Raw genomic sequence first — 24,509 nt, 5'->3', positions numbered from 1 at the left:
GTTGCACGTCGGTGGAGTCTTTGAAAGGAATTCTCAGAATGCTTGTTCCGGGAGCTTTCGGTCCAGCTGGGATCCTCGGAGCCCGGTGCCTTCGCAACGCCGCCACCGGCGGCCGTGCCCCAGGTAGCTGGTCCTAACGTTGTTTGGGTTTAGTAGGGCGCCTCAAGGCCGACTGGAGTGGGGAGAGCAGGAGGAGCGCGTCGGTTTGTTTGAAGGCAGGCGGGCCGTCCAGGCAGCTTTTCCCAGACGCTCCCAGCTCCGGCTTTTCATGCATACCAGCGGAGCCGCTTTTTTCCCTCAGTGATTGAAACCATCTGGACGGCGGGGAGGGGGGGGTGTCACGTGTGTATGAGAAAATGACATAAAGTTTCAGACCCCCTTGTGCTTTGCTCTCAGACAACTCTCGGTCGGATGGTGCCGAGGTGAGGGGCCCGTCCCGTTGGAGGGCCGACTGCCCAGGCTGACCTCCCTGCCCCGCCCCCCGCTCCCTCCGCGCACCCTGCTCCCCGCCCCCCGCCGGGTTCCAGCAGCCCACCCTCCGGGTCTTGGGTGGAGGCACACATCCTCCACGCCCCCCTCCCCTCTCCCCCTGCAGCCGGGCCGCAGCCCGGGGCGCGGATGCCGGCCCGCCGCCCGCCCTCTCTGCGGGAGCGGCTCCTCCTCCCGGCTGCGCGGCTCCCAGAGAGCGGGGTCTGCGCCGAGCGCCCGGCCTGGCCGCGGAGCGCAGAGGTGAGCGCCTCCCGCCCGCCGCGCCGCGCCGCGCCGCGGGGAAGTCGCCCGCCGGGCCCCGGGTGCCCGTGCTCCCCGCCGGGGTGGCGGGCACAGGGGGGCGCGGGTTCCGGCGGTGCCGCCACCCGCCCCGCCCCGGCACGCCGAACCTTTTCCCGCTATTCCCGACTCGTTACCCTGGCGGGGTTCCGGCCGCGTGAGTACGTGCCAAGGAGACCGCGGGGAGCGCAGAGCGGCTCCCCGGGGCCGGCGGGGTCTGCCCTGGGTCGGGGCCAGCCCAGCCTTCCGGCCCGGCTGGGATCGCGCGGTGGGGGGCGGGGAACCTGGCGGCGAGGGTCTGGGGCCGGGGCGGCTGCGGGAGCCGGGCCTGAGCGGATCCCGGGGCGGCCGGGGAGTGGGGTCCGCACGCCGCCACCGCCCCAACCGCCCTTACCTGGAGCCGCCCTGGCTCGGGTGCGGGCTTCCCGGACGACGCTCCAGCACACACAGGCACTTACTCAGACTCACCGACTCAAACAAAGGAAAATTAACTTCAACCGGTTCAACTTCCATTTTTGCCCTTGTTCCGTGGTGTGCCAGGTACCAAAGGTGTCCTCCCCCCCCCCCCCCCCCCAAGTGACTGAGAAGGAATCACACTTCAGCCAATTTAGGCTGCCTTAAAGCTCTAGTAATCTAGTAACGAGTAGAGGTCAAGGGACTGAACGTTATCAAGTGTTTATAACGAGGCAATATTGCATTTTCCTGGAATTTTTGGTTGAACAATTTATAAAATTAACTGCTTCACTGAGATGATTAGTGCTGCCTTAGATCAACTTAAGATTTCCTTCTCATCCCAGTGTTACTGCTGTGTGGACAGCAGGTTTGGGGACTGGTGGGTGCGAGAGGTTGTTATCCCATCTCCAAGATTTCCAGCCATTTATTATATGCACGGAATTCAAACTGGTTCATCTTTGGCTAGGACCACAAACACAAAACACAAGTGATTGCATTATTGCTTTGTTTTATTTTCTACAAGTTTGTTTTTCAGAAGGTGAATGAATCCCTTCGTTGTGTATTTCTCCCCAGAAATAGGGGTTTCTAAACGATCAGAAGTAGTCTAGATTCCTGAAAAACTTATCAAGGATAGATACTGAATGCCCATTCGTTTCTGTCTCCCATGCTGAATTAGGAAGAGACCCAAAACTCAAGAACCAGTGGAAAGCATGAAGTGAAGCAAAACCTTCCTGGATTGTGGGGGGCTGGCAGAGAGTTCCCAGGTGACTAACACACACTTAGTCTGGTTTTTTATTTACCCAGAAAATACTACCTCTGGGGAAACTCTCCAATATATGCGGGAGATTTGTTCAGATTATGTTATTATTCCTTAATTGGGTCAGAAGGGAACTCATTTAGGGCAGAGAATTCCAAGGCAACTTTTATCTTCAGTCTTTTATATTGAACACCTAGGTGGTGATTGGTTAGATGTTCGATAAAATCCTTGCTCTTCAGTTTGTAGACTTGTTGAGGAAAGAGGCGTGACATGTCAGAGAATTCTTAATTGAACTATAGAAGCTCTAGGAGAAAATGATTATGATATAGGATGGCTTTTAAAAAGAGACATTTGAGTGGGTAATGAAGTGTGGCTGTGAAAAATGATAGAGTTCTGGGGAGACTTGTCAGAGGACAAGAATAGATCATTTGGATGGGAACTAGGGAGAGCAGTACCTAATCTCTGGCATCAACTGAAGTGGATATTATTATTCTTGTTTAAAAGAGAGAAGAGCAGAAAGATAAGTAGCCTGCTCAACAGGACACAGTAGTAAGTGGCAGAGCTGGGATTCTAGTGCCTGGTTGGCTGGCTTGGCTTGTGCATCCACAGCTGCCTTCCACAGAGAACAGTGGGAGGTCCAGCTGAAACCCACTGTGGTCAGCTTGAATTCTGGCTCAGGGGCTGGAACTTTATCCCATGGACAGCTTCTTGCTTTGAAAGAGTTTTGAGAAAAGGAATGATGGTCAAAGCAGTGTTTTTAGAAGACTACTGTGACATTTGTGTACAGGAATGTGGTGTGCAAATCCCAACTCATAGGCAAGTTGAATTTTTAATTAGGAGGTTAAAAAGGGAATGTAGCCAAGATATCTTGAGTGCTTCAGTTTCTCCCCTGCTAACAGTACCTGCAGTAAATAGCTTGGTTCACTGGGTAAGAACTACTTGCACTGACCACAGGGCTGCTGGGGACAGGAAAGGAGCAGAATGTTAGCAGAAGAATTGAAATGGAATGTGTATGTGGAATAACACGACTGGTGGCTTGTCCTTTATGTTCTCCACATGTTTCGCAATGCTCTGGTGAATGCTTTTTTTTCTTTAACAACCACCCTGAGAGGAAGATCAATGGCTGTAATTTGTTTAAGAGCCTTTCCTTGCCTAAACCTTTTATTTAAGTTGAGATGCTCTTCCTCCCCACCTTCTCTTATGTTTTAACAGTGATGAATTTAAAAACTTGGTGGGTAGAAATAAATTGAGATCACCTTCTTAATAATGAAATCAATTTAGATAAAAATATACATTTCTTTCGCTCTTTGTTATGGGAGAGTAGGAAGTCTTTGGAGAATTACTGTGTGGGAATTTAGAAGGGGTATCTGAACTGTCATTATTTAGAGATGGGCAAACTCTTCCATCTTGTCACACTTCATACTAGTGGATTGTATTGTTGATGTATCCAGCTAGGAAGCTTGCTTACTGGGCTATTGAATTCCCAAATTTATTGCCAAGCCCTTTGATTCTTTAGGGATAATGGACACAGGAAGGGTGGCAGTGGGTGGAGCTATTCTGCTGGAATACTTTGACACTTTGATTACAATCTGTATTTTTTTTTTTTGATGCTTTTTGTGCAGCCTGTAGCTCTGTTCTTCTGAACTTCTTAATGTTCTGAAGACTTGGTTTCTAGGCCACAATAAGGTATCAGGTGGTTGCACAATAAAAGGATGTCAGGCCTTACAGAAGTAAACTTTTACTAAAGTAAAACTAGGTAAGTTTTAGTTAAATGCGAAGGTTAACCTTTTTTATTTTTTATTTTTATTGTTTGTATGTGTGTATGTATGTATGTATATATGTATGTATGTATGTATTTTTTGTGCTGGTTCTGGAGCTTGAATTTAGGGCCTGGGTGCTGTCCCTGAGTTGTTTTTGCTCAAGACTAGCACTCTACCACTTGAGCTGTAGCTTTACTTTCAGCTTTTTGGTGGTTAATGGCAGATCAGAGTCTCACTGACTTTTCTGCCTGGGCTGGCTTTGAACCATGAGTCGCAGATCTCAGCCTCCTGAGTAGCTAGGATTACAGGCATGAGTCACTGGCAGCCTTTTTTAGTTTTTTAGAAAGAAGTAGAATCGAAGTATGTTCAGATATTTTCACACCCATTTTTTTCCTTTTTAAGAGTAGATCTTAGCCCTGCAGACCTGCAGGGTCAATACCTCTAAGCATACTGCTTAGTTTGGATTCTGAACCTTTGAGAAATGTGACCTCTCTCAGGGTAAGGGGATTTGAAGGCCAAAAACAAGCTAAAGCTTAGTGCTGATGTCTCACACCTGAATCCCTAGCTACTCAGGAAGCTGAGTTCTCATGTTCATGTTTCAAAGTCAGCTTGGGCAGACAAGTCTGAGGGACTCTTATCTTCAGTTAACTAACAAAAAGTTGCAAGTGGAAGTGTGTCTCAAGAGGCAGAGTGCCAGCCTTGAGCAAAAACACAACAGAGAGAGTGAGGCCCTGAGTTCAAGCCCCTAGTTCAGTCTTTCCACTTCTTGTAGACCATTGTATTCAATTAGGACCAAACATTGGAAATTACACCTGAATTTACACCCAGGTTTCTTCTACCATTTTGTGTCTTTTATCTCCTGAAAGCTATTTTGTTTATCTGCAGGCTCTGTTCATAGGTCAGAAAGAACTCTTGTGTAAGGCTTTCCTCCAGAGAGGTGAGCAAGTCATTTGGTGGCTTTTGGTCTGAGTTCCTGTGAGAATGCTGTTGAGTCTGGTTTTGGGAGTTAGGGATCCCAAAAGCAGTCTTTGGTCATGCTGTTACTTAAATGTCAGAAATACTTGGTGACATTTTTTGATGCATTGCTTGCACAGTTTTTTTTAGTGTTTTTGCGTTTGGTAGGCATTTGTCATTTTTATAGCTTATTAAAGGAGTGATTTAGGTTTCTTTTTTTTGGAGGGGGGGTCTGGTCGTGGGGCCTGAACTCTGGGCCTGGGCGCTGTTACTCAGCTCTTCAGCTAAAGGCTAGCACTCTACCACTTGAGCCACAGCGCCACTTTCGGCTTTTTTTTTCATTTTGCTAATGTGGTACTGAGGAATCGAACCCAGGGCCTCATGCATGCAAGGCAAGCACTCTACCACTGAGCCACCTTCCCAGCCCGAATGATTTAGATTTCTAAGATAACTAAAAGCTTAGAAAAACAGGACCCGACTATCCTTTTTTGATACTCAGAAGTAATCTGGTATAGAACTTCGACTCTTTTAACCTATTCCATTTCTAGACATCCTTAATTCTTTCTCAAAAGAGTTGCTTTCTCTTAAAAGCTTTTACAGACACCCTAGACAATACTTCTTTTTTTTTAATTTAATTTAATTTTATTTGTGAACATACTGTACAGAGGAGTTACAATTACATGGGCAGGATAATGCGTACATTTCTTACCAAGCATTGCAGCCTCCTCCTTTGTTTACCTGACAATACTTCTTAAGGTTTCCAGATAGATGGTCTCAGATTATCTGTTTGTAGGGCCTGTTTTCTTTTTCTTTTTTTTTGGTGTGGGGGGGGGTCCAGTCGTGGGGCCTGAACTCTGGACCTGGGCGCTGTCCCTCAGCTCTTCAGCTCAAGGTTAGTGCTCTACCACTTGAGCCACAGCGCCACTTCTGGCTTTTTTTTTTTTCTTTTTGCTGAGGAATTGAAGCCAGGGCCTCATGCATGCAAGGCAAGTGCTCTACCACTGAGCCACCTTCCCAGTCCAAAGGGACTGTTTTCTTACAGAGCTTCATACTTTTACAGTTTTGCCATTCCTTTTCTATGCACAGATGTCCTTAAAGTGAACAAAATTTTATTCTTGGGCCCCAATGATAGTTAACCAAAAGTACAGATTGTCCTGTCTGTGTCCATCTTTTTTTTTTTTTGTCTTTAGTTAAACAGAGTTTTCTCTGTTTTCTTGTAGACCTATGATTATGTCCTATACTTTTGACTCTGTTTTGTTTTATACAGGAAGTCAATATCAGATATGTTGGCAATTAGAGCTTTCAGTTTGGTAGGAGACTTTTGGGGAAAAAATGTGCTTGCTTTCCTTCCTATCAGTACAAGTGATTGTGGAACGTATGTAAACTCTGGAGATGATCTTTTAAAATAATTATCATCAAAAGAATGTTGCCTAAGTTCTTTTAGTGCTTAAAAAAAGAATTCAGTCTTTGCAAGATTGCAGTAAAAGTAGCAGAGCAGGCCAATTAAAGTCTTTCAAGAAGTATGGGAATCGTTTGTTTAAACTGGAAGTTGGGTCCCCCAAGCAAATATGAAAGAAATAATCTGCTTAACCCTTAGTAGCATAAGAATGAAACCTTCCTTTCATGGATTTTTATAGTAAAGGGTTAAAATAGAGGTTAGAATGTGCTGGGGTTATTTCCTGTTAGTGTTCTGGAAACTACTTTGAGTGGGTAAGGGTCAATTTTGGTGGCTCTTTGTGTATCTTTGATGTGAAATTGGGATCTTAGAAATTTAGCCATGAACGTTTTGAGTCTAGGTGCACATGAGTTTGTTCTTTTTCCCTATTCTTCTTTTTGGGGGAAGCTAACTGGAGTGGAGTTGATTAGATCCTTAGCTTCTAATCAAGGAGTCAGTGAGCTAAGAGGTTTTATTGGACACTGGTCTCCAGGGAAGCTCTGTGTTATTGTCATTCTCTGTGTTATTATCATTCATCTACTTTTCCTTCCTGTGTCCAACCCTTACTGATTCTGCTCTGGAACAAGCACTGAGCTTACAAGTATCTGTTTATTCTCCAATTACTTTGCCTAGCTGACTTGCTTAGTCTTCAAGGTTTGATGAATCAATGAATGGGTGAAGTTAAGAAATTAGGTGAAAAATTAATTTTTCATAGAGGTGGTAGATATCTACTGACTGAGATGCTGCTAGTGGTAAATGGCTATGTATCACTCTGGCCTCTGCTACGAGTGCCTACTCTAAAAAAGGAAGCTGGGCATGCGGGGTTGTTTAGTGAGTAAACATGGCCCAGTTAGTAATTTTTCCTATTAGTCATGTTAGATTACATTTACTGTTGCTGAGAACTCCAGTTAGCCTGGTATCCCTGTATTAGAGGGTACCCACTCAATGATTAGTGGTAAGGACTGTCTGAGGAAGTGCTCCTTGAAGTTTGTTACTTTCTTTTATCCTAGACTAGATTCTAAGTGCCTAGTACCAAAGGTTTTTATATACTAGGACTCAATCTAAGGATAATGGAAATTCTTTCAAAAATTGTTTATTGGCCAGGTATAGTGGTACAGGTCTATAATCCTAGTACTCAGGAGGCTTGAGTGCTGGAGACTGGCCTGGCCTACAAAGCAAGTTCAAGACCAGCTTGGGTGACAAAGTGAGACCTTGACTCAAAAATGAAATGAAGTAAAAAGTAAAGTGTGTTCTTGTATGGATGAAGAATCAAAGGTTTTGCTTCTCAGTGGACACTAGAATCAGTACATTGAGACCTAGAAGTGAAAACCAAAATGAGTAGTGCTGTGAGGTTAGGTTACCATGGAAGAAAGGAACTAAATGTCAAAGTGTTTATTTAAATCTTTAATGTCCAATTAATCAGAGCTATCCGTTTTCCTCATCTATGTTTTGAGAGGCTCTGCCTTGCATTAGAATAGCAAATGTGCTATCAGGGAAATGAGAAAGGTTGGGGTGTAGCTCAGTGGTAGAGTGCTTGCCCAACACATGCAAGACTCTGGGTCTGATTCCCAGCACTGTGAAAAGAAGAGGGAAAGGGAGGGGGTAGGGGAGATAGAGGAAAAGAAAAAGAGGGGGGGGGAAGAGCACTAGAGTAGAGCTCTCAGATGGACCATTTTTTTTAACCTCCTAATAAATAGGTCCAAGATTAGAATTAATTAGAGTTGGTAAAATGACATTGTTGCCTATTCCAAGCTTAGATTTGTGTGTGTGTGTGTGTGTATTTGAAGAAAAAAAAATATATTTGAAGAAAAGCTAACTTAGAGAGCAGTACTGTGTGCCAAGCTCTGTCCACATTTGAGTTGCCTACATAGTTCTCATGCATTTGTCACTGTTCCTGGGTCCCTGAGGACCAGTGGTAGATTTGCAGGATATGAAACTTAGATTTGGTTGAAGCCACTTCAAGAGCTGGTCCTGGTGGGTCAGCATTGTTTTCTGTGGTTTATCACCAGAGTACTGATGTGGGGGTGGATGAGTGGGACAGGAAAGAAAAATAGAAGGACATAAGTTATGTAGAAGTTGAATAAAAAAAAGAAAAAGTGAATAACTTTTTTCCCCCATGGGAAAGTTGTTAGCGCTTGTGGTGATTTTATAAGTACACATGTAACTAGACAGAGGCACGGTGACTCCTATTCAAGAGCCCTGCTGCATACTTCTCTGGACACACATCTGAGTTATGCCCATTTTCTTTCCTAAGTCTCTCTGGGACTAGTTTGGCTTCAGTGTTTAGGTTTTAGTGCCATGGACTCTGAGTGTGTATTTGTGGTGGGAAGTCTGACATACTGCCAGGTATGGAAGATTCCTACACCTAGACACATTGCTGGGAGAAGAAACAGAACATTTGAACACAGAATTATAAGGATTGGGAAGCCTGTTGGGCAAGTGACATGGCATATGGTATAACTGCTGTGGCCAGGATGTCTTACCTTGGCCAAGATGGGACTAGTGTTAGATTAAGGTGATGCTAAAGATACAGCTTAAAATCTCATCATTTCTTGAAGAGGAGGAGAATTTTTTTTCCCTAAAAGAAAGCATAGTGCATTGCACTGATTTCTTAGAAATTTACCTAACATTACTCATAAATGAGTGGTGGCAAAAATCTTGAGTATATGTCTAGTTCTATGCCAAGGTTGGGTAGCAATTATATAAGACATGTATTTGGAAAAAAAAATCGAGATCGGGAATATAACCAAAGAATCATATAAAGTATAAATTCTAAATTGTGAGTTTTCACGTGTAACTTGTAAGCCCAGACAGGGCTGAGGACATGTAGGATAATGGCAAATTTTGAGCAGAATGGAGGCATTGGAGGAATTGAGTTCCCTGGGGCTCAGTCTTCAGTCCTTTTCACTTAGCTGGTCTTTGGCTTTAAAGTTTTGGGTGTTTACTCCGTGGTGGATTCTGTTGTAAAGGTTTTATGTACATTAACTCTCCAGACATCCTCATGATGTAGGTACGCTTATCATCCTTGCTTCAAGGTGTAAAAACTGAGGCACAGAGAGACAAACTTTCTTGGGCTCACTCGTGTCATGAACTAGAGAGCCAGGATATGAGGCTGTGTGGAGATTGCCTGTTTTGCCACACTGTGACTGGAACTGTGGAGCCTTCTCATTGGACCTGACTCCTCTACTCCTAGCCCTTTACAGTCTCTTTTCCAAGTAGCAACCACAGTACTTTTTAGCTCTCATATGGAATCAACACATAGCAAGAGAATTCAGATTTACCACCAGTCCTTACATTGAGCTAGCTTTGCATCCTTTATCTTTCCCTGTCTAGGATGCTCTGCTTCCTAAGTGCTGCTACTTTGAACTCTCAGTTCCTTCAAGTGTCAGCTGGTATACACAACCTCAAGAAGTCTTGCCCTGACCTTCCTGATCTAAAACTGCCTTGAATCCCACTTTCCCTTTTCCTTTTTTGTTCCCACACTGAGGCTTGAACTCAGGGCCTCATACCCTTACTTGGCTTCTTGCTCTTACTGGCTGGTGTTCTACCTAACATTTGAGTCATACCTTTACTTCTGGCTTTTATGCTGATTATTTGGAGATAAGAGTCTATTGGATTTGTCTGCCTTGGGCTGGCTTCAAACTGATCCTTAGATCTCAGCCTCCTGCATAGCTAGGATTATAAGCTTGTACAACTGGCGCCAGGCTGGAGTCACACTTTGATCCTTGCTTAAATTCTAGTATGTATTTGCGTTTTTCCTGTCTGCTTTTTCAAATAAACTCTATGAGGTTGGAGATTTAGTCTATTTGTTTACTGGCATTTTTACTTCTAGAATAGAATATAGAAAGAGTTCCTTAAGTATTTGTTAACTAATCGAATAAATGGTATATTTGCACTTAGTGTTGATGTTTAACATGACTTCACTTGGATAAAAATAGAGGAGAAGAAAGAGATATACAACTGATAGAGATAGGACTGTGTCTTAATTGGGTCTTTTTTGCTTATTACCAAGGCTTTTTCCTGGTATCTGGCTAGGAAAATGCTCAGAACTGCTTGGTTGGGTAAATGTACTATGTAATTTGTTCTGGATTCCAGACACAGGAGTTTAGAGTGGAGAGAATGGTATGGGTTGGAGTTATCAGAGAAAATTGTTGGAGGACTTGCAGACTTTGAAGGAGGGATTAGATTTTGTTGCGTATGTAGGAATCAGGATAATATTTTTAAAGCTAGAAGGATGTCTGGGTAATCTGCTTCTGCCTTTCTGTTTTAGAAGGGGAAACAGCCTAGAGAGGTGAAGGACTTGGCCAGAGTCACACAGCTAGTTTGTGCCATACTGAGTCTAGAATCCAGTGTTTCAATTCCCTTTCCTCTGTGCATTGCTGTACAGTGCTGCCTTGAGAGTTGAGTGTGACACTTTAGGGCTTGGGATTGATTGGGTGCAGCAACCTAGAGGTCAGAGAGATGTTGACTTGGGTGGGATGGAAATCAGGTTGTTCTAATTGAATCAGCAGCAGTGTTTTGAAAGATCCATAGAAGACAAAGTAGGCTTTGTAAGGTGAATCAGATTGGAGGATCTTGAGTGTATCTTGAAGACTTCAAATTTGGGGAAACAGGGAGGCATGTGAAAATGCTTTAAATATTGCTCTTTCTAGTGAAAGTGGCCTATAATTGGTAGCATAGGAATCGAGGAAGGAACTGAAGGCCTTTGCCATAGCCCATAGCCCAGTTATTAAGGGGCCAGTAGCATTTCGGTTTTCTGTTTCAGTGTTTGGAAGTTTTTTTTTTTTTTTAAGAGGATGATATATAATTCTCAAAAAAGATAATATAAATTCAGCTAAGAGAGTCTGGGCTAAGGAGCAGAAGACTTGGTATGTTGTTTTAATCCTTAATGTGACTATTCTGTTAGTGACATCCAGGTGATGATTTCTCTTAAGAACTTGGACCATGTTAGGGCATGGGGATGGAAAGTGTCATCCTGGTGTGAAAATAAGTAGTGGAAGGAGTGATGAAGAACAGAAGGAACAGATGGAAAATGAACGGGAGCAGCTTCCAAGAGGGCCTAGACTTCTGTGTTAGAGAAGTTGCACTGTGACTGGGGTGCAGGCAAACAGGGACCCAACCTCACACTGTTTTAGGAAATAAAGGGCCAGTAGAAATAGAACCTGCTGGGGCTGGGAAGGTGGCTCAGTGATAGAGTGCTTCCCTCGCATGCATGAGGCCCTGGGTTCGATTCCTCAGTACCGCATAAACAGAAAAAGCCGGAAATGGGCCCTGTGGCTCAAATGGTAGAGCGCTCGCTTTGAGCTGAAGAGCTGGGGGACAGTGCCCAGGCCCAGAGTTCAAGCCCCATGACCGACAAAAAAAGAAAAGAAAAGAAATAGAGCCTGGGCCCGCAATTGCTTTGGATTGTGTGAAAGCCTGGGCCATGTAGTTTCAAACAGAGCTGATGGGACTAGATTGATCCAGCCCTTACCAGGCCAGTGAATTGGCACAGGGTATGATACTTGAGAAGCCTTTTCCATCCTCAGGAATCTCCTTCCATCTCTAAGGAAAAACTTTGGAAGTCAGCATGAAAGTGAGAACATAGACCTCATAACTGATACTGTATCTGAATGTTTGGGCTGCAGAAAAAAAATCCTGATACCTAGCATTCATTCAACATTCAACAGATATCTATTGAGCCACGCCTTCTGACCACCAGATACTGTGCTGAATACTGGAACATGGATCTTTTTAAAAATCAGTTGCATCAGATGTTATTGATAACATATTAACATCTGATTGTCTTTCATGTTAAGCCCTTTTAGCCCCAGAGACTATATAGCTTGATCCATAAACCTATAGTTCAGATTATCCATTTATTTCGGCATTTATTTATTGTTTGTTGGGGAACAGGTAATATACTGGATGCTAAGTTATTTTTGGAGAGGAGTAAGAATTTTGGTATTAGATTTGGCAGTTTGCTGGGATTTCTAGCCACGAGGAGATTATAGATGGTAATAACATATTCCTTACCTACTGTGTTCTCATTAGGCCCTCCCATCTCCTTTTGTATTCTCCCCCTAACTTCCACCTTTAAAGTTAAGAAATATAATTACAGTGACTGGGGCTATAGCTCAGTGGTAAAAGTGCTTGTATAGCATGTGTGAGGACCTGTGTTTGATCTCCACCATTGCAAAAATTAAAAATTAAAAGGTAGAGCCTGGTGTTGGTGCTCATACCTATAATCCTAGCTACTCAGGAGGCTGAGATCTGAATATTTAAAGCCAACCTCCAGCACACAAATCCATGAAACTTCAATTAATCAGCAAAAATCTGGAAATGAAGTTATGGCTCAAGTGCCAGCCTTGGGCAAAAAACCAAAGAGGAGTGAAAGACCCTGAGTTCAAGTCCCAGTACTGGTAAGGAAAATAAAAAGAGGTAGGAAAATTAGAAAATTAACTGTTTTGCATTAAATTTAAAAAGCTCCATTTATTAGGGTGGCACTTCCCTAATAAAATCCTGAAGTTAGAAACTTCAGAGAGTTAGAAACTTTAGAGAGTCTCTGCTGCTTGTATAATCCCAAAGAAGTTTCTCTGTGGACTTTCTTCTAAGGAAGTTGCTTTTGCCTACAGAACAGATGCCAGCATGCCTGCTCAGGCGCTTCCTCATGTCTGTCTGCCCTGCTGGCTGCCTTTGGAGGTACTGGCTGGGGCAGAGTGTCTCGTTTTCTCACAATAGATGACACATATGAGAGGGAATAATCATACTATATATCCCCACATTTGGGATGGCAGCTGCTCAGAACAAACAGAAAAAGAAGATGAATATAGAAGTGGGGGTTTATTTTGGTGTTTTTTTTTTTTTTTCTCTTGGATTGGCAACCAGAGTGATTGTTACCCCTCCCCTCCTTGGCTTAGCATCTGGAAGCAGCTGGTAGAGTATCTGTCTGAGGTTGCTGCTTCTGCCTTTTTGTGTCTGGGAGATTCTCAAATGGAAAAAAACTGTAGGATAGTAGTTCAGCTTGAACTTGAGTCTTTAAAAAACAGGTATTCAATTCAATTTAAAAATTTTCCTTTTAAAAAAATCTATGTATTATAACACATTCTTTTTTATTTTTATTTTTTGGTTGTGGGGTTTGAACACTGGGCTTGGGCACTGTCCCTGTGCTCTTTACCTCAAGGCAAATGCTCTACCACTTGAGCCACAGTGCTACTTCTGGTTTTCTAGTGGTTTATTGGAGATAAGAGTCCCATGGACTTTCCTGCTCCGGCTGGCTTTGAACAGTGATCCTCAGATCTCAGCCTCCTGAGTAACTAGGATTACAGGCGTGAGCCACCGGTGCCTGGCTATGACACATTCTTGAAGATGAAAATATTCCATTTTTCTATCATCCAGAATTTGTTAGTATCTGAGTTCATTCTTTTCTAGGTCTTCATCTAGGCATATAGATGTTTATATTTGTATTCCTTTTCTATCAGAGTAATAAGATATTTTATCTTTCAGATATTTCTACTTTGCCAATTCAGTAGTTAATACCCAATCCATATTTAGATTTCCCAATGGTTTCAAGTTGCTATAACAAAATACCTTAAACCGGGTGACATAAATAACAACTTTATTGCTCACTAGGGCTGGAAGCCTGGCTCAGGTGGTACAGTGCTTGCACAACAAGTAAGTCCAAAAAAATTTATTCCTTGCAGTTTGAAAGCTAGGAGTTCTGAGGTAGCAGCAGATTTGGTGTGTGTGTGCCAGTAATGGCTTTTTTGCTCAAGGCTTGAGCAACAGTTCCACTTCTAGATTTTTGGTGGTTATTTGAAGATTAAGAACTCATGGACTTTTCTGCCTAGGCTAGCTCTGAACCTTAACTTTTAGTTTTCAGCCTCTGAGTAGCTAGGGTAACAGGAGTGAGCCACTGGCTCCCTGGCAGGGATTAGATTCTAATCTAAAAGATTTGGAGGGCCATAATCATTGAGATTTTAAGATCCAGTGACTTTCAAATATTCTCAACATTTTTTTTTTGCCAGTCCTGGGGCTTGAACTCAGGGCCTGGGCACTGTCCCTGACCTTGTTCAAGGCTAACACTCTACCACTTAAATCACAGTGCCACTTCCGGCCTTTTCTGTTTATGTGGTACTAAGGAATTGAACCCAGGGCTTCATGCGTACTAGGCAAGCACTGTCCCTCCAAGCCACATTCCCAGCCCAGCATTAAAAAAAACACACTAGTATCAAACCTATAATTATATTCTAGATCTGGTTATTGTATACTGATTATGTATACAGATAGTATCCAATATTATCTTACTGAAGAATTACTCTTAATGAGTACCTTTAATTGAGTGCTGAGGGTTTTTATAAATGTCATATTTTACCATTGCCACAGTTATTTACTTTTGTGTACTCTCCTGCAGGAAGACCTCAGCTCTCCTTAGGCTTCAGCTATCTTTTGTTTGGGTCAGTTGTGGGGCTTGAACTCAGGGCCTGGGTGCTGTCCTTGAGCTCACTTTGGATTTTCTGGTGGTTAAGTGGAGATAAGAGTCTCACAGACTTTCCTGCCTGGGCTAGCTTTGAACCTTGACCCTCAGATCTCAGCCTCCTGAGTAGCTAGAATTACAGGCATAAGCCACCACTACCCAGCTTAGCTACAGTTCTACTCTTGGTAATTTACTGGTTATTTAGAGATAAGAGTCTCAGAGACTTTCCTGCGCAGACTGGCATCAAACTTTGATCCTCAGATCCAAGCTAATGTCTCTCATTTAAATTGGATATTTGTGGTCATACTTTTTGCCTGGACTGGCTTCAAGCCATGATCCTCTTGATCTCTGCCTCCTAAATAGACAGGATTATAGGCATGCACCATTGTTTCTGACCTATTACACTTTAAAGTATGGATTTGAGGTTGTTTGTTCAAAGACTTATATTATTTTCAAGATAGTTCTCTAAGCTGCATTCCTTTTCATGACTATCATCTTTTACTTTCGTGTGTGTGTGTGTGTGTGTGTGTGCGCGCGCGCGCGCGGGTGCACGCGTGCTGGTACTGTGAGGTCTCTGTGCTCTTGTTCAGCTGCTCAAAGCTGGACTTGAGCCATTCTTCTACTTCTAGCTTTTTGCTAGTTAATTGGAGATAAGATAAGGGCGAGCTTTGAACTGAGATTTTCAGATTCTCAGCATCTTGAGTAACTAGAATTTTAAGTGTCAGCCACTGGCACCTGGGTATTGTACTTTTCTTCCTTTTTTTCTTCTTCTTTTTTTTTTTTTTTGTGTTGGTCGTGGGGTTTGAACTCAGGGCCTGGGTACTGTCCCTGAGCTCCTGGGTGCTGTCCCTGAGCTCTTCAGCTTAAGGCTAGTGTTCTACCACCGTGCCACTTCTGGTTTTCTGGTAGTTTATTGGGAATAAGAGTCTCATGGACTTTACATAATCCTCAGATCTCAGCCTCCTGAGTAGTTAGGATTATAGGCATTGAACCACCAACATCCGGCTTGTACTTTCATACACACACACATTTAAAAGTTTGTAATAGGGCTGGGAAGTGGTAGAGTGCTTGCCTTGCATGCATGAGGCCCTGCGTTGGATTCCTCAGCAACACATAAGCAGAAAAAGCCGGAAGTGGCGCTGTGGCTCAGGTGGTAAAGTGCTAGCCTTGAGCTGAAGAAGTGAGGGACAGCAACCAGGCCCAGAGTTCAGGCCCCATGACCGAAAGTTTGTAATATGTTCTGTTTAGCTTTTTCTGTAGTATTGCTTCTGTTTTTATTAGACTCATTGATTTTGTTTGGGCCTAATGGTTCTGCTGTTTCTTTTTTCATTTTCACAGTCTGTTTCATCTCCTTGAGAATTAATATTAGCCGAAATGAGTAACAAATATTTATTGTTTTGCTCTTCTTTTCTACGATAGGCTATGTTTTCTTTAACTGATGGAACCTTTTGGTTATTTATTTGGCCTTCTGAGTTTACCATTTGCTCTTTCTTTCATGGCTTCAGACAATTTTGTTTGTACTGTATTTACTAAGATGTTTGAGGAGAACTTAATAGATTGAGATCCAGTTTCTGGCTCAGTATAGTTAAGGAATTGAGCCAGGTGCCAGTGGCTCACACCTATAATCCTAGCTGCTCAGGAGGCTGAGATCTGAGGATCAGAGTTTAAAGTCAGCCTAGGAAAGAAAGTCCATGAGACTCTTCTCTCCATTTAACCACCAAAAAAGTCAGAAGTGGATCTGTGCACAGTGGTAGAGCCTCAAACAACAAAGCTCAGAGTTGGACAATGCCCAGCCCCTGAGTTTTCAAGCCCTAGGACCAGCACACCCCCCAAAAAAAAAAAGGAGGCAAAGAATTGAGACTTAAAATATGTGTGTGTGTGTGTGTGTGTGTGTGTGTTGAGCTTAATTAATGATCTACTGATTTTTTTTTTTTTTTTTTTTTGTCGTGGGGCTTGAACTCTGGGCCTGGGCGGTCTCCCTAAACTCTTCAGCTCAAGGCAAGCGCTCTACCACTTGAGCCACAGCGCCACTTCCGGTTTTCTGAGTGGTTATTGGAGATAAGAGTCTCGTGGACTTTCCTGCATGGGCTGGCTTTAAAACCACGATTCTCAGATCTCAGCTTCCTGAGTAGCTAGGATTATAGGCTTGAGCCACTGGCGCCCAGCTCAATTTCCTGATTAATGTAACGACCGCCTACTCGACCAGCGAGGAAAAACGACCACCACTCCAGGAGTCTTCTCAGATCACGCTTTATTGGAGAGTCTTTTAGTTGTAGGAGAGCTTGGGCGCGAGAGAGCGTGCACCCGAAATACAGCCGCTTATATAGGGAATTCGAACACGGGTCTTTTCTATTGTTGGTCGCCTGCCTTTTACCGTCACCAGGTGTCATGGGATTGGCTGGGGACACTACCTTGCTCGCACACGCGCACAGCCCAGGCGTCCCGCCAAGCACCGTCTGGAGTGGTAATCCTCAAAACTGCAAGGGAGTGGGCGGAGTCTCGCCTCGGCTCCCTACAGATTAAAATAAAGTTATCTCCATTTTGGGAGATAACTTTATATAAGGGGGATCCCTGGATCTTCCATTTCATTCTTGTTGAGATTATCTTGAAGGGGTAGCTGTCCCAAAGTAGAGGATGTTCTATCATAGGATGCAGTTTATTTATTTATTTATTTTATTATTATTATTATTTTTGAGTCCGGTCATGGGGCCTGAATTCTGGGCCTGGGCGCTGTCCCACAGCTCTTTAGCTCAAGGCTAGCACTCTACCACTTGAGCCACAGCGCCACTTCCGGCTTTTTTTCTTTTTGCTTATGTGGTGCTGGGGAATCGAACCCAGGGCCTCATGCATGCAAGGCAAGCGCTCTACCACTGAGCCACCTTCCCAGCATAGGATGCAGTTTATAGGTGAGAGATACACCATGTATGCTTTCTCTGGAGAGCTGGGTGACTGGTGTCACCCCTCCAGGTAGCACAGCCCTTCAGTGATTGCTTCTGAGGTTTGAGTGCTTAGGAAAAGTGAACCCCTAAGCCAAGACCCAGGAAGGACTATGATGCAAACCTTTGATTAAGTAGAAAAGGTAAACATCCAGAAGAGTGGCAAGTAGGTGGTCAGCACACAGTAAATGCATTGAGGCTGAGGGCTAGGAAATCTTGAAAGCCATAAATGCCTTGTCCTCAGAAGGTATAAGATACCTACAAGAAAGAGGTAAAGATTACTATTACTGAAACAAGTGATTTATGAGGCGTATTAAAGTCTTGTGGCATGCATGTGTAAAAATAGTATTAGTGAGGATTTACAGGTAGAAGAACGACTGAGCAGAGGCTTTGAGAAGGCTGTGTGGTGAACAAGTATTTTGGTCAAGATTTGGAGAATTAACAGGCTTTGACTTGTTGACGTAGAAGGAAAAGATAACTAATTTCCAAGAATATCCCACAAAGGAGGGATGTGAAGGTTCTGCTCTATTCCCTCAGTGATTCTTGAGTCATCTCACGCAGTGATGCACTGTTCAGGGGGCCATCAGTCTGCTACTATGAGGAATCTCAGTAAACTCAGCAACCCCTCAGAGATCTTGAGAATTACAGTCTCTCGTAACATCCTGCCTCTAGGTTTGTTCTTTTCTTCAATCAGATCTTTATTGAAGTATGCTTCAGTTGCTTTTTTTTTTTGTCATGGAGCTTGAATCCAGTTGCTTTTGGCCTCTGTTAAAACATAACAGGAATATACCATGAATAAACATGATTTAATAGTTATTATAACAACAATTGGGAGAATTATGATAACATAATAGATGGGAAAAGCTCATAGGCTAATGGTCTTCCAACTAGAGGATTGACAAAATCCTTGGCTTCCTATTACCAAAAAGTAATCTGAGAATACAGTTGTACCCAAGGTATGTCCTTCCCTAGCCACTCTTCTTCCACTTTATGAGGAACATATAGCTCTTACTCATCTTGAGTCTTGCTAGTTGTTTCTCTGGTGTGTGAAAACCTCCAGGTTAATAAAGCAAAACCACAATTAGAACTAGTGAGTGACTGGGTAAGATCCTTTTCCAAATCAGATGGTTTGTGCTTCTTGCTTTCAACAAAATTTCTGAAGCTGTCAGATCGTAGATGATTAACAGTAATTTTGGCTGATAGGTCACAATAAGTTTTTGGCATGTAACTGAAAGAGCACCAAGACTGAATGATACTGCTATAGAAAAGTTCTCTCATTCCAGTCTAGTTATTTATAGGAACAAGCTTTATTGGCACTTGTTACAAATTATAATTAAGGCATTTTAAATAAAAATTTTAACTTTTTATGTTTAGTAGTACCAATTTCTAATGTAATTATGTTTTGAGTAATTGTATATTAAGGGAATGAAAGCAGGTGCCTGTGGCTCTCTCCTGTAATCCTAGTTAATCATTAGGAGTCTGGGACATCAGAGAATTGAGGTTCAAAAGCAGTCTGGGCAGAAAAATCTTTTAAGAGACTATATCCAAACTAACCAGCAAAATGCTGAACTGGAAGCATAGCTCAAACAAGTACACAGAGTACGAGTATGAGATCCTGTATTGTAGCCCTGGTACCCTCACACACACATGCACACACGCACACACATAGAATCAATGAGAGCCAAAGCTAGAAGAAGAAACAATTTTCTAATCTTTAGAGTTTATACCTATAGTTTTAGAATTTAAAAACTTAAAGCATATGTTATGAGTAATATATATATATATATATATTGCAGGAAAATTTATGGGTTAATTATAAGAGATTTTGAAGTATATTAGGAAAAATTCTAAGAAGTAAGAAATTAAGAGTTCAAATAAAAAATAATATAAGATTTGTGTGTGTGTGTGTGTGTGTGTGTGTGTGTGTGTGTGTGTGTGTGTGTGTGTGTGTGTACTTTGTCAGTTGTGGGGCTTGAACTCAGGGCCTGGGTGCTGTCCTTGAGCCTTTTTGACTCAAGGCTAGTGTTCCATCACTTGAGCCACAGCACCACTTCTGGTTTTTGAGTGGTTAATTGGAGATACAAGTCTCATGGATTTTATTTGCCTGGGCTGGTTTTGAATTATGGTCCTCAGGTCTCATTTTCCTGAGTAGCTAGGATTACAGGTGTGAGCCACCGATGACCAGCTTCCAATATTCTTTTTTGGACTTTTTGTGTGTGTGTGTGTGTTAGGGACTGAACCAGGATGTTGCACGTGCTAAGCACTACATTCTGAGCCCAGGGTGCCAACATTTAATAGCATGCTAGAAAGTACATCTTGTTATATGTTGCAAAAAAAGAAAAGCTTAAATGTTAACCTATTACATGTATGTGTATATATATGTATATATATGAAGGGTAATGTATTTTGAAAAATTCCTTTAGGGCTCATGATAAGCAGACACTTCTAATGGAGTATGTAACAGGTGCTTGACCAGAGCAAAAAAAATGTTAATATAGAAGACAGCCACTGTGCTGGACACTGGTGTTTCATGCCTGTAATCCTAACTACTCAGGAGGAGGAGAGATGAGGCTCATGGTTCAAGCTAACCCAGGCAGACTCTTACCAAAAAGGCTGTAAGTGGAGCTGCGAGCCAAGTGATAGTGTCAGCCTTGAGTGAAAAAAAAAAAGCTAAGGGTCAGCACCTAAGGCCCCTCGTTGGCACCAAAAAAAATAAATAAAAAAGAGAGAAGAAAGAGAGAGACAGACAGAATGCCTCCCCTATCCAGATACTATCGGACTGGATAGAAATTACCATCCTGCTCATGCTCCTCCTGCCATTTCCTCTCTTGTCTTTTTTTCTTTTCTTTTGCCTTTTTAAAAAAATCTCTGGATCTTCTGCAGATTCTGTTCCCTCTTACAGAAATGCTTTTCCACATCTATTTCGCTTAGCCAATTCCAGCAGTCCCTCAAGATGCAGACCCCACGGTGCCCTCTCTGATGACTTTCCCTAGCCTTTGCAGCTTTCTTTGCAACTTTTCTTTAACATTTTTATATAAATATAGAGATTCTTTTTTACATTCAACTAGAGGAGAACAATGAGGACCAGATAGAGTCTATTCCTCTGCAGGCTTGTATCTCAGAATTATGGTCAGAGTAAGATTAGTCCTACTAATGTGATTTCCACGGGTGACATGCTGGTCATTAAGAAGAGTGACTATAATTTTAAATCAAAATTTGGGATCCATGAGCTAGTAAAGGATTTTTGTCCTACTCTGTGAGTTCATTTTACATGAGGTTTTATAGTTCTATAAATAGAATCAAACTCAACATGATGCATTTATAAAACTACCTTTCCTTGTAAACAGTCTCACTCTCTCACTCGGGATGGTCCCAGAGCAGGTCCCAGAAGAGGTCATATACATTGACCTCTGTCCCCTCTCACACTGCAGATTTCTTTTATGATGGAGCAGAGTGCTGTGAAGACACACTGTAAGCAGTCCTGAAAAAATTGGCAATACTTTGTTTTGCCCACTTGAATATTTGCTCACATAGTGATAGAGCCCTCATGTAGTGTTTGTACAGAGTAAAGTGTATGGATGGAACTTTGGATGGAACCCATCAAAACGTTGATTCAGTACCACACAGGAACACGAGGTGGTCGGATGAGCGCCTTTTCCACATTTTCATACTTTCCAGGATGACACTGAAAGCCTTGCCCTCAAACCAACTAATAATGTTTTCTTCCAGTCTCTTGAGAGGGAAAAATGTTGTAGATTAAACAGATGCCCTGGCATCTCAGGAGAGTCAAGAAAGTTGCTGGGGGCAGCCATTGGATTGTGGCCAGCAAGGTGAGGTGAGGAGCAGTGTGCCACTTGATTTCTAGTGGGAGAATGTTGTATTTGGCGGCATTTGTTTCAAAACAGTTTTCCAAAGGAGGACAGGAGAGAATGTTATCATTGATGTACCCAGACCCAGGCGACCTATTACAAACCATTCATGACTTGATAATTCACTTTCATACATCTTATTGTTTCAGCTAGGAGAAAATCCTGCCTCAGATCAAACAGCTTGTCCAAAATTCAGAAATCCAGGCCAGGCACTGGTATCTTATGCCCATAATACTAGCTACTCAGGGTGCTGAGATCTAAGGGTAGTAGTTTGAAGCTAGCCCAGGCAGAAAGTCCATGAGACTCTTATCTCCAGTTAACCAGTAAAACTCCAGTAGTGGAGATATGGGTCAAGTGATAGAGCACCAGCCTTGACCAGAAAAAGCCAAGTGAGAGTATAAGGCCCTGACTTCAAGCCCTAGTACTAACACACACAATTTGAGACCTGGGTTTGATATAAAAGCCTTTTCCATTTTTTTTGTGATGCCTCCTCATGCTGAAATCATGGAAAATGAGGAATAGTCTGGATTGACTTAGTGGACTCAAGCTATCCAGCTAAATCTTTATCTGGAACCACTAGGGAGAGGGTAACACAGGCTGGGAGAGAGCAGCTGAGAGGAAGGATATCAGGAGCTCTGTGGACTGCCTCTGTTGCATGGAGAAGGAATTCTATGCTATGACATCTAGGTCTGCTCTTGAATTTACCTACCACCACTTGCCTCAGTGATGAAAAAAGGGGTAAGCACAGCACACTCTAGAGATATGGAATTTCACAGGAGAGGTTTTTTTGTTCATTCTCAATTAGGAATCCACATAAGATTTCCAGCTTTTAAAATTTTCCAGGGAAAAAGTCTTAAAAACAAAACATAAGCTCCAACTATTATTTGTATGTCATATAAAAAATTTGCTGGGCGCCAGTGGCTCACACCTGTAATCCTAGCTACTTAGGAGGCTGAGATCTGAAGATCATGGTTCAAAGCCAGCCTGGGCAGAAAAGTCCGTGAAACTCTTATCCTCCAATAAACCACAAGGAAACCAGAAGTGGCGCTATGGCTCAAGTGTTAGAGCATTTGCCTTGAGCTGAACTGCTCAGGGACGTGCCCAGGACCAGAGTTCAAGCCCCACGACGGACAAAAATAAATAAATAAAAATAAAAAAATTGCAAACTGAGATAATAAGTAAATTAAAAATAGCCATAAGATTGGTATGGTAGAGCATACATGTAAAATCACAATACTTGGGAGGTGGAAGAAGGAGGAGCCACAAGTTCAGCTTGTGCTGCATAGTGGGACCCTGTTTCAAATAAAGAAAAAATAGAATAATAGTGCAGTCAAAAAAGAACTTATATACCTCACAATATTAGGTTAAATTAAAAAATTGTTTTTGAGATGTGCTAACCTTGAACACATATTCCTATTTCCACTCCCATGTACTGGGATTACAGGCATGCATTACCACACCTCGTTTATTTCATTTATTTTTATTTTTATTTTTTGTCTATGGTGAGGCTTGAACTCTGGGCCTAGGCGAGTGCTCTACCACTTGAGCCACAGCGCCACTTCTGGTTTTCTGGTGGTTAATTGGAGTCTCACAGACCTTCCTGCCCCAGCTGGCTTTGAACCGAAATCCTCAGATCTCAGCATCCGGAGTAGCTAGGATTATAGGTGTGAACCACCAGCGCCTAGGTAAGATTTATTTTGAATCAAATAAAATAACGATTTCTTGCTATGTTTGTCAATTTGTCAATTTTCTACTTTATTTTGTGTGTATATGTGTTGGTACTGTGGCTTGAACTTAGAGCCTAGACTAGTGCTCTATTACTTGAGGCACATCTCCACTTCTGGCTTTTTGTTGGTTAATTGGAGTAATCTCACAGATTCTTCTACTTTGGCTGGCTTCAAACTATGATTCTCAGATCTCAGCCTCCTGAGTAGCTAGGATTACAGGCATGAGCCTCTGGTGGTCTGCAGTTTTATTTATTTTTAACAGTTATTATAGACTATTTGTTGGCTTTGTTATCAACTATTAGTGGTATATTGAGATGAATGACCAGAAGGGGAGTACAGGCAGTTCTTTGGTTTTTAATTCTACTGGAGGAGGCAGCTGCTTGTCACTTTGGGCTAAGGAAAGGTATGGGGAGCTTATGGATTCTGGCCTAGGTGCTCAGATGTGGGCTGGTCCTGCTACTCTGCCTGGTTGTTTTCTTCTGAGACTACCTTGTGTGGCCATTTTGCAAACTACATTTTCTCTAAGCAGCAACATCTCCACTGCCCCAGTCACTTGGGTCTCAGTGCCCTGGGATGCTGTAAGAACTTGGGAACATAAGAAGAACCTAGAAGTATCTTGGGAATGCCCACCACTATTAGGCCATCTCTTGTCCAAAGGAACATCTACCTTCTGTACTATGCCGGAAGTGTGTGTTTTGGCCTCTTTGGAGAAGGGCATGTTAGCTTTCCTGGCCTGTTTACATTTGTTTGGTCCTTCTGCCCTTGGTTACAAAGGAGGTTTTCGGTGGGGGATTTCCCTGTTTTACTCCTTCCTTTTGTCTGCTTTCTCAATTTTTCCAGCTGGGCAAAGGCTGCTTTAATTTTTTTTTTTTTAAGGCTATGAGACTGAGGAGTCTCATAGACTTTTCCCAGTAAGTGGAACAGTTCAGAGTCAGGAAGCAATTCATCTACTTCCTAAACTTCCCTTCTACTGAGTTCTGCGACATACTTTCCCATTTGCCTGTTACTATAAGAAAAGGAATAGACCCTGAGCCCGGAGTCAGGACTGCTCATTGGCGCTTATTAAGCTGGTATAGATATGAGGGCAATGCTCCAGCCTGCCATTTTGCTAGTTACTTGGATATGTAGTCTCACAGACATCTCTCCCTGGTTTGGCTTTGAACCATGATCCTCCAAATCTCAGCTTTCTGAGTAGCTAGTGTGAGCCACTGGCACCCAGCAGACACCTAGTTCTTTGTAATGTGTCCTGGCTTCTCCAGTAGCCCTTGGGCCTACCTACTAAGAGTAGGCTTTGTTTCCTATTTCTGTTGCTTCTAAATATGGTGTACCTTGGGACAAAAGAAGGCTGTTGCTTCTATAATACCCTGACATTTTAGTTCTATAACCTTTGAATTA

At 42.7% G+C, this 24,509-nt stretch overlaps 1 protein-coding gene across 3 annotated transcripts in view; it reads left to right on the top strand.

Annotated features, from left to right (window-relative positions):
* The first annotated feature begins 661 nt into the window (after positions 1-661).
* Dennd2b (DENN domain containing 2B) overlaps positions 662-24,509 on the top strand; it is a 160,717-nt gene continuing 136,869 nt past the window's right edge. The window contains exons 1-2 of one of the 3 annotated variants that reach the window (XM_070035263.1): positions 1,152-1,308; positions 1,898-1,985. The gene's annotated coding sequence lies outside the window, so the exon portion shown is untranslated. Of the gene's footprint in view, positions 730-1,151; positions 1,309-1,897; positions 1,986-24,509 lie in introns of those variants that run through there. The other 2 variants (XM_070035264.1, XM_070035265.1) reach the window with 2 other exon arrangements.

This window comes from Dipodomys merriami, unplaced genomic scaffold, assembly GCF_024711535.1.
Source record: "Dipodomys merriami isolate MVZ:Mamm:240054 unplaced genomic scaffold, mDipMer1.0.p SCAF_25, whole genome shotgun sequence".
NCBI classification, from domain to species: domain Eukaryota; kingdom Metazoa; phylum Chordata; class Mammalia; order Rodentia; family Heteromyidae; genus Dipodomys; species Dipodomys merriami.
This window is presented reverse-complemented; position numbering and strand designations above follow the sequence as displayed.